Raw genomic sequence first — 11074 nt, forward strand, 5'->3', positions numbered from 1 at the left:
GTCAAGCAATCTCCAGCCTCTGCCGCCAGCAGCATCTCTCCTGGCAGCAGCGAAGGCTGGAGATTGCTTGACTCAGTCCCCGACCGTGCTGCCCGAGAGGAGGGGGGAGGAAGCCGCATGCACAGCGTGGATCCCTCCTGCCCCGGCAACCTGTAGATCGGTGCAGAGCTTCGGCCGGGGGGCCCCTTAAAACAGGGGGGCCCGGGGTACTGACCCCCGGGGCACCCCCCTTAATCCGGCTCTGGCACTACAATAGGTTGGTTTATGTGGAAAGATGAAACCACCTTCGGAAGAAAATGTTGACGAGTCCTCAACTCTGCCCAATCTTCATGGAAGATCAGGTAAGGGCTCTTGTGAGACAATGTCCCCAATTCAGACACCCGCCACACGGATGCCAATGCCAAAAGCATCACCACTTTCCAAGTGAGAAACTTCAACTCTATCTTTTGTAGAGGCTCAAACCAATCCGATTGAAGGAACTGCAACACCACGTTAATGTCCCATGGTACCACTGGAGGCACGAATGTAGGCTGGATGTGCGGATGTACTCCATGTGCATCTCAAGAATTAATACATCACCTTTCTGTCAGCTGGAATTCCTATGTCCATTCCCTCTCAGTGTATACTATTCCCAACTGCCGACGCTTATCTCATTACATTTCATCTGCCATAACGCCTAATTATATGTGTAGCAAATAACTACAGTGCTGTGTGTGTGAGTGACCTCAGTACTGGATTAAGGTCAGCGTGGGCCTGGAGATAAAATTCATGAAAGGCCTATTGTGTGCTGCCATAGGGGGTGTGACCAGTGCTGCAAGGGCGTGGTCTGCACAGGGGTGTGGCCTGTGCCATGGGGTGTGGCTAGCTCCATGCAATTCATTGCTAGTGTCTGCCTTCAACTTCATATACTAAATGTCAACAGAGTACATGTCAACATGTTCATCATGTCAACACAATGTCAACATCTAACCATGACATGTTCATTTTGTTAATATATCACATGTCGACAATTTGTCCGTGTTGATATTATAACATTCGATATTCTGGTGTCAACATTATTAATGCTGACCTACTGAGTGTCCACTTAGTAAATGCATGGCAGATATTTGTTAGTAAATAAGATAAATCTTGTGGGTCAATCCATATCAAGTGGTCCAGAATTAAATTAATTGGTTGCTTGACCATTTTTAAAAAAATATATTTTTTTGTGTATGATGACCCCTGTAAGTTAGTAGTCAGAAACCACAATTGCTTTATTGGTATTTACCTTCATATGAAGAAGATGGCGGCCATTTTTGTATCATGGCATATGACATTTTTCACTGTTGTGGAAGTTTGGGGTAAATGCAATATCTCAGCTGCATCTACTGTACAAGTAAACAGTGAAAGAGCAAGCGAGAGAACAAGCAAAAGAGCAAGAGAACAAGAGAGAGAGCAAAAGAGAGCGTGAGTAGAGAGAAATAGAGAGAAATAAAATACTAACAAGAACAGCCTAGTTAGGAGACATGCAGCAAACACTTTGTTACCTAATTAGCAGTCTCTTACAGGAGGTTCTGATCCCCTTCCTAAGACTGACCGTGGCTATGTAGCAACAAATGTTTGTATAACTCCATGGTACGTAACGCGGCTGACACAGAGCTGCCACACACATCCATTAGGTCAGTTTCTAGACATACTTTCTGAGGGGTCTTGAGGCCTCAGCTCCATCAAAAAATTGACACAGTGACGTGGATAACAGCAAATCAGAAGCGTATAGACTTTTATTGACAGTGCGGAGGATCAGTGATTATGATTTATGAGAATGAGGCACATGACGCCTCAGGCCCAGCTACAGATAAAAACACATTTCAGGCAGAGGTTTACACAAATGTCTCTTCTCCATGAAATCCCAGCAGGGACCTTACGTCTTCTTTTTAAGGTCCTCCAGTCTTTTTGACAGATCCTCAAAGTCTATATCCTCATACGCTGAGGGATCAGATGTAGGGGAAATATGAGCAGGGCTGGCTGGTACAGATGGGAGCTTGGGCAGCGTCAAATGGTCATACTTCTCAGGGACGTGATTTGTGCTCCATGGAGTTCCTGGCTTAATGTCAGCACCTATAAAAGACAATTGCACTATTAACCAATGTCATATTCAACTGCATTTCACAGTTAGGAAAAGCTCCATCCATTTCATTTATACCACAGCCACACTGACAAAGTCCCTGTACATTAAACTTCTAAAGCCGGCTACACCACGCAATCTAGCTGTTCTGTCTTATTGCCCAAAGGCCAGATCTCTAAGCAATTGACCACCCAATGTGTATAGATCTGACTGTGCAGCTGAACACTCTGTTCCTGGGCCGGCAAATAACCTCACACATATACCAATGGTAACCATATACCCGGCCACTTATCACAACCCAGAAGATCACATATCAATCCAATGACATTTTGACTCTTCAAGTTAGTCCCACACAGTAGTATTCGGCGAAGTTAGCAAAAAATGACTTGTAATTGGCTCACCTAACTATGGGGGTCATTCCGAATTGATCGCTCGCTGCCGTTTTTCGCAGTGCACCGATCAGGTCACTACTACGCAGGCGCATCGTATGGGTACAAAGCGGATCGTTACTGAGCGATGGATTTAACGAAGAATCCGTTTGCACAGCTGATCACAAGGAGATTGACATGAAGAAGGCGTTTGTGGGTGTCAACTGACCGTTTTCTGGGAGTGTTTGGGAAAACGCAGGCGTGTCCAAGCGTTTGCTGGGCGTGTGTCTGACGTCAATTCTGGCACCAAAAAGACTGAAGTGATCGCAAGGGCTGAGCAAATCCAGAGCTACTCAGAAACTGCACAAAATGTTTTTGCAGAGCTCGGTTGCACAGGCGTTGGCACACTTGCAGAGCAAAAATACACTCCCCTGTGGGCGGCGACTATGCGTTTCCACGGCTTCTAAAAGTAGCTAGCGAGCGATCAACTCGGAATGAGGGCCTATAGCTGTCCCTGATAAATACTCCAATAGACTAATCTGCTAAGTGTGAGGGCTGCTTTCAGTTTTATCCCATGCTTGCCAGACTGCTGAAAATAAATGGCTCTATAAATACTTTTATTATAATGTTATCGTTATCTTGCAATATATCTTCCCATTCATAGCACAAGTATATTGTCCCCTATCTCCTATACCTCTCTATAGCCTCTCTATGCAGGCACGGGCAGGATTTTGATGATTTAATCGCTAGATATCAAATGGCAATAATTTAAAATTCAAAACCAACTTTATTGCCACTTTAAATCTAGCGGCTAAATAGCTGAAATCGCACTGCAACCTGCAACTGGTAGGCTATATTATTCCAGCCTATATGGCTTCCTAGTAGAGATGAGCGGGTTCAGTTCTCAGAGAACCGAACCCTACCGGACTTTACCTTCCGAGTTCGGTTCCGAGCACGGCTCGGGTTTTGCCGCCTGACTCGCAAACCCGAACGCGGCAAAACGTCATTATCCCGCTGTCTGATTCTCGTGGGATTTGGATTCCATATAAGGAGCCTCGTGTCACGGCCATTTTCACTCCAGTCTCGGAGAGTGTAGTGAGAGGACGTGTCTCCATCCTTCAGTGTCTGTGTGGGGGCGGGAAAGTGGGATGGCAAGTCTTGTGCTGTGTTGTGCTGCTCAGTCCAGTCCAGTGTAGTCAGTGTATTGTGCTGCATCAGCCAGCCAGTCACAGTGTTGGTGTTCTCTGCTGCCATATATCCAGTGTAGCTGTATACAGTGGTGCGGTGTTGTGCTGTCCAGTCCAGTGTAGTTAGTGTATTGTGCTGCATCAGTCCAGCCAGTCACAGTGTTGGTGTTCTCTGCTGCCATATATACAGTGTAGCTGTATAAGTGTTGTTGTGTTGTGCTGCATCAGACCAGTGTTAGTGTCCTGTTCATCAGTCATTCCAGTGACGATATACGCTGCTGCTATATGTCCACTGCTGCCATATAATAATTATAACAACAATCACAAGTCCCTTACAGTATTGTTGTGTTGTGCTGCATCAGACCAGTGGTAGTGTCCTGTCCATCAGTCATTCCAGTGTCGAGGCAGTCACAGTGGTATACGCTGCTGCTATATGTCCACTGCTGCCGTATAATAATAATAACAACAAGTCCCTTACAGTGTTGTTGTGTTGTGCTGCATCAGACCAGTGATAGTGTCCTGTCCATCAGTCATTCCAGTGACCAGGCAGTCACAGTGGTATACGCTGCTGCTATATGTCCACTGCTGCCATATAATAACAACAACCACAAGTCCCTTACAGTGTTGCTGTGTTGTGCTGCATAAGACCATTGGTAGTGTCCTGTGTCATCAGACATTCCAGTCATTCCTGTGCCACATATTGTCTTATATAACTCCCAAAAAATAATGGAGAACAAAAATTTTGAGGATAAAATAGGGAAAGATCAAGAACCACTTCCTCCTATTGCTGAAGCTGCTGCCATTAGTCATGACATAGACAATAAAATGCCATCAACATCGTCTGCCAAGGCCGATGCCCAATGTGATAGTAGAGGGCATGTAAAATCCAAAAAAGCCAAAGTTCAGTAAAAAGACCCAAAAAAAGAAATTGAAATGGTCTGAGGAGAAACGTAAACTTGCCAATATGCCATTTACGAAACGGAGTGGCAAGGAACGGCTGAGGCCCTGGCCTATGTTCATGACTAGTGGTTCAGCTTCACATGACGATGGAAGCCCTCATAACTGAGGCCTTGACACTTATGTTGGTGTTAGACGTACGCCCAGTATCCGCCATTAGTGCAGTGGGATTTAGACAATTAATGGAGGTATTGTGTCCCCGGTACCAAATCCCATCTAGATTCCACTTCACTAGGCAGGCGATAGCGAGATTTTGCCATTTAATTCCAGTGATTTGGACATATAATTACAGTGATTTTGCCAATTAATGTCAGTGATTTATAATTATCAATTACAGTGATCTTGCCAATTAATTCCAGTGATTTGGACGTATAATTACAGTGATTTTGCCAATTAATGTCAGTGATTTATAATTATTAATTACAGTGATCTTGCCATTTAATTCCAGTGATTTGGGCGTATAATTACAGTGATTTTGTCAATTAATGTCAGTGATTTACAATTATTAATTAATTACAGTGATCTTGCCAATTAATTCCAGTGATTTGGACGTATAATTCCAGTTGGAATTGTTTGTGTCGCTTGGCTTAGTCATACAGCTACCTCATTGCACCTCTTCCTTCGACATCTTTGCATGAGGTGCTGTTTGGGGCCTAGTTTTTGAAAAGTGCCATCCTGTGTCACACTGCCGTACTGCTTTATTAGTCTTTGGGTACTGCTGTATAAGTCCACCAATTGCAGATTTTTTTAAAAGTGACTGGAGCGTGCTGGAGATGCTGTCAATGGACCGAACAATTGCGGCCCACTCTCGACATTCAGCCACTGCGTGACACTACTAGATGGGCCAGGTGGTTGTGTCGCTTAGCTTAGTCATACAGCAACCTCGGTGCAGTGCTGTAACTAGGCATTTTAGCGCTGTGTGCAAGAAACAGCGTTGGCGCCCCCATGCAAGACATGGGCAGTGCGCGCCGCAGGTGCACGGAAAATATATAGGGGCGTGGCTTCACGGGGAGGGGGCGTGGTCACAAAATAATACCAATTCATACTACGGTGCACAGTAGTCTCCATTAATCAAATTACACTGCACAGTAGCGCAACTACACCAGGTAGAGCCCCTTTTACACATTACGGCAGACAGTCCCCCTTTTTACACATTCCGGCAGACAGCGCCCCCTTTTTACACATTATGGCAGATAGTCACCCTTTTTACACATTACGGCAGACAGTCCCCCTTTTTACACATTACGGCAGACAGCACCCCCTTTTTACACATTATGGCAGACAGCGTCCCCTTTTTACACATTATGGCAGACAGCGTACCCTTTTTACACATTACGGCAGACAGCGTCCCCTTTTTACACATTACGGCAGATAGCGTCCCCCTTTTTACACATTACGGCAGACAGCGTCCCCTTTTTACACATTATGGCAGACAGCATCCCCCTTTTTACACATTACAGTAGCAGAGTCCCCTTTTTACACATTACGGCTGCCGAGTCCCCCTTTTTACATTTTACGGCAGACAGAGCTCCCCTTTTTACACATTAGGCAGGCAGAGTCCCCCTTTGCTACACAATAGGCAGCAGTCCCCCTTTTCTACACAATAGTCAGCAGAGTCCCCCTTTGAGAAAGAGAGAGAGAGAGAGAGAGATAGAGAATTATACTTACCTGTTACCATATGTGACATGATGAGCGATACCACAGGAAGATCCAGGCTGTTCAGAGTGCTGGAGCAGCAACAACAGCAGCAGCCGCCTCTCCCTACACCCCAAACTCTGTCTCCGAGCTCATCTCAGAACCAGGTCCTCTCTTCTGTTGCAGCGATAGCCGAGCAGCGCTGTAACACATTGCCTCCACTTTACAGCGTTACAGCGCTAGAGTTTACAGTAGTTACAGCGCTGTGCACGCTGTATCTCCGGTCAGTGGCTCCCTGTGACGTGTGTGACCGTGGCTGCAGCCTACAGTCACGGACAGATAGCAGATGCGGCTACTACCGCGTAAAACACTAGACCAATAGGGCTGTCGGAGGAGCAGCTGGGACACTTTGAAACAGAGCAGCGGGGGGTACGCACGGAACCCGCTCAGTCTGTCACTTGAACACTACAAGGGAGGCCAATCGGGGTCAAGGGGCATGATGCGCTCCTATCTCAAGTGCGCTGTGTGCAAGGCACACAGTGCACACACCTAGTTACGGCACTGGTGGGACTGTACAGTTTATACTCACTTATGCCTTTTTCAAATATTTTTTCATGGTGTGACTATTTCCACTTTACTGTAATGTACAGTATGCTTCTGGCAGAACTGGACATATTTATGCAGCTCACACAAATCAGCAACTCCATAAATCTTCAAGCACTGCATGTGTTTCTATGAAAAAGGGACCAGTGCTCAGGAAAAAGACACTGCTAAACTAAAGTTACAGGCTGATATTAGATTTATAATAACTCCCCACTAGCGCATGAAGGGGGGTAATGGGGGGGGGGGGGATATGTTGGTTGGACTGGTTTAGTATGAAATACCTACAGTCAAGATTCCAAGGGGTAAATTTACTAAGGGGGGAGGGGGGATATAGCGACCAACGGTGTCTTTAAAAACTCACAATGAAGGTAAAAAATATAAATACAATTTATTCACATAAAATAAAGTTTTCACATAAGGTTTTACACATAAAAATATCTTAATAACAGGTCTCTTTAAAAAATGGGATAAAAACAATTTACACAATTCTAAGTATATTACCCGTTAAAAATAGATAAGAAGATTATAACTTAACTGGGTATAAGGTCACTGCCAGGTTGCCCAACGCGTTTCGTCATACAGACTTCATCAAGGGGTGTTAGCAGAGTGGGACCAAGCTTCTATTTATACCAGTAGTGATCTAGTGGTAATTATGACATCACTTCCTGTGGTTTGCACATGGTGTTGCCAAATAGACTGTAATCTACTAGTTTGTGATCTTATATAATATGATCGGATGCTATATAACAGTACAGTGTATAATATATACTTTAAAAATAACTTTGGAGCAAGAGAGGTCTAGAAAAAGTCATTTTAAGAAGCGCTGGCGGCTTTTCCGCCACACTTCCGGTATTCTGACGTCGCGTCACTTCCGCCCCACTTCCGGAGACGCGACCGCGCATGCGCCCGTAGTTTTAGCAGATTCAGTTCTTCCTAGAGGCCAGGAGTATTCACATAAAGAGCTCCATCGGCGGCCATCTTTGTGTGGTTTTTCATATAGGTATTTCATGCTGCGGCCATGTTAATGGAGGTCAAAATCAGGGATATTATCATATTGATCCTCCGTGAACCATGTAAACAGAAAAAAAGAAGTTTAATTAATAGGTGATTAGAAGCAATTTAGTCACCATAATAACAGTTCCTAGATAGGTTTATCATATATATAAATAAGATGCTTCATCAATAAAGTGCGCTGACGTGCAGATATATAAAATATATATAAATAGATAATATTATTAAAACAGATAATATTAATAGAACTAAATGTAAATAGGGTTACTTGTAGTGCTTAATGTAATTAGTGATAAGGTGCAGACAGTATGATCAAGTTTAGAAGTGCAGAAATAAAAAAGGGCTAGTGATAGGTTCATATATGTGTAATTGTAACAATGACTAGCTCATGTAGGCTTTTATTATATAGTTTTTTATTTACAGTACCTGATATTCCCAGATGGTCTCCCTAGTCTGGTACTGATCAGGCCCGACACTGCTTCGCTTCCAAGATCGGGCGAGATTGGGCATTTCCAGTGTGGTTTGACTGTAATAATTACTTACCATACATGTGTCATATTACAAATAGAATCATAATATTAGTATAATCATATATCAGAGGTGGGGTGGGGGTGGGGTGGGGGTGGGGGGGAGGGGTGGGGGGTGGGTTGAGTGGGAGGAGGGGGGGTGGGGAAGGGAGGCAGTGGCAATGGAATTGGATGTGGGGGAGGAGGAGGATATAAGTTTAGGAGGTGATATTGGATACGGATATCTATGTCATGGTTATATTAAGGGGTGGATGAAGAACAGGGGGTTGGATTCCAACCGTAATGATGGCACCAGAAAATTCACAGGAACGGAGCGATTTCATAATAGTCATTGAACCCCTTCGGATGGAGTGTCTGCAATTGGAAAATCCAATACATTTCTCTGCGTGAAAGTTTATTTGCCAGGTCGCCGCCTCTTTCTCCCAACTTCACTAGTTCAATTGCCTTGAAGGTCAAGGCCTCCGGATTGGAGTTGTGTGCCATCTTGAAATGTTTGGCTACAGCGTGATTCTCCATTTGATTTTTTATATTGCGGATGTGTTCTTGAATCCTTATTTTTAACAGTCTCTTTGTCTTTCCCACATATTGTTTTCCACACTCGCATTCCAATAGATAAATAACTGATTGGGTATTGCAGTTTATAAAGTCTTTGATTTTGTACACTTCCTTTTTCTCCATGTCTGTGAATGTTTTCCTCACTGGATGTAGGTACCTGCAGATGTTACATCGGCCACATTTAAAGGATCCAGTGCATTTCGGCAATCGTGTACTTTCTTCAGGTTCCTTTCGTAGCATGCTTGGTGCTAGAACATCTTTAAGATTCTTAGATTTTCTGAAGATGATCTCGGGGCGAGGAGGCAAGAATTCTTTAAGGACCGGGTCCATTAATAGGATACCCCAATGTTTACTAAGTGAGTCTCTGATGGATTTCTCATGGCGATTGTATGTTGTAATGAACGAAACGGAATCTTTTTTCATTTCTTTAGGCTTGTATTCTAGTAATGTTGATCTCTCCAGTGCCTTTGCTTTAGTGGCTGCTTCTTCCAAGATATTGATTGGATATTCTTTATCCTCAAATCTGCTTTTGTACTTCTCAATTTGGGCTTCGCATTCTCCCTGGTTGCTGCAATTTCTCTTTATTCTGTTAAATTGGGAGAAGGGGATGTTGTTTTTCCATTTCTTTAAATGATTACTTTTGTAGTGAAGGTAACTATTTGTGTCAACTGGCTTGATGAAGTTCTTGGTTTCAATTCATCCATCCCTCCCCTCTAGAATCAGATCGAGGAATTCAATGGATTCTTTATTGATCTTTGATGTAAAAACAAGATTTAGCTCGTTTTTACTCAGGAATTCAACAAATTTGTAAAACCTTTCTTCTGAGCCATCCCAGATAATTAAAATGTCATCTATGTAGCGACGGTAAAAAATCAGATGGTTCTTAAAATCATGGTTACCATAGATAAAATTCTTCTCCCAACTGCCCATAAAAAGATTTGCGAAGCTCGGTGCAAAAATCGTCCCCATAGCGGTCCCGCATCGCTGTAGATAAAAGTGGTCTAAAAATTTAAAATAGTTGTGCTGAAGAATAAAAAACATAACATCACAGATAAAATCTTTGTGAGTAGCTGTTAATGAGGTATCAGTTTCCATGAATTCTCTGCATGCAGTTACTCCTTTTTCGTGGTTTATGCAGGTGTATAATGACTGGACATCTATTGTCGCCCACCTAAACGTGTTTTTCCATTCAAGGTCTTTTAAGGAGTTCAACACAGCGGTAGTGTCCTTCAGGTATGATGGTAGCTCTTTCACATAAGGTTTGAGGAAAACATCTACATATTCCGATAAATTTGATGTAAGTGAATCAATACCCGCCACAATAGGTCTTCCGGGCGGGTTTTCCAAGTTTTTGTGGATTTTGGGCAAGAAATAAAAAATAGGGGTAATGGGGTCAGATTTCATCAGAAATTGGAACTCTTCCTTAGTAATGACGTCTGTACGTAGACCTCGCACCAAAAGTATTCTTAATTCATCAACAAAAATATTTTTGGGGTCACTAGATAATTTAGTGTATGATGCCTCATCTTCAAGTAGTCTCTGTGCCTCGTTGATGTATTTCTTGCGGTCCATGATAACCAACCCCCCCCCCCCTTTGTCAGCTTGTTTTATCACGATTTCTTGATTCTTCTGCAGTTTCTTGAGAGCTTCTTTTTCTCGGTTTGTGATGTTCCTCTCTTTAATTGTGTCCAAGTTGGTTTCACATAGATCCTTTTTTACCATCTCATAAAAAATATTCACATTGCTTCCTTTTGACTCAAGCGGATAAAATTTTGAGGTTGGTTTTAGACCTGACTTTGATTGATTTTCATAGTTACTAATAACAGCATCCTCTTTCCTTAGAAAATGTCTTTTTAATGTTAGTTTTCTAATGAATTTATTTAGATCAATGAAAGTTTCAAATTTGTTAAGACCCCCCGTGGGTGCGAAAGTAAGACCTTTATTGAGTAAAGATAATTCCGGTTTCGACAGTGTATGTTGTGAGAGATTAAAGATTCCTTTTTCCTTTGTGTCCATCAGTTTAATGCTCTTTTCTTGTTTTCTCTCCCTCCTACTGCCCCGTTTTCCTCTTCTTCTGTATATCTTCTTTTGAGAGGTGATGCGAGGCGTATGTCTTCCTTCAGGGAG

At 43.2% G+C, this 11074-nt stretch overlaps 1 pseudogene; it reads right to left on the reverse strand.

Annotated features, from left to right (window-relative positions):
- Positions 1-8279: 8279 nt before the first annotated feature.
- LOC134896848 (5S ribosomal RNA) lies at positions 8280-8399 on the reverse strand (annotated as a pseudogene).
- Between the last annotated feature and the right edge of the window lie 2675 nt (positions 8400-11074).

The sequence above is a fragment of the Pseudophryne corroboree genome, chromosome 3 (genome assembly GCF_028390025.1).
Source record: "Pseudophryne corroboree isolate aPseCor3 chromosome 3, aPseCor3.hap2, whole genome shotgun sequence".
NCBI classification, from domain to species: domain Eukaryota; kingdom Metazoa; phylum Chordata; class Amphibia; order Anura; family Myobatrachidae; genus Pseudophryne; species Pseudophryne corroboree.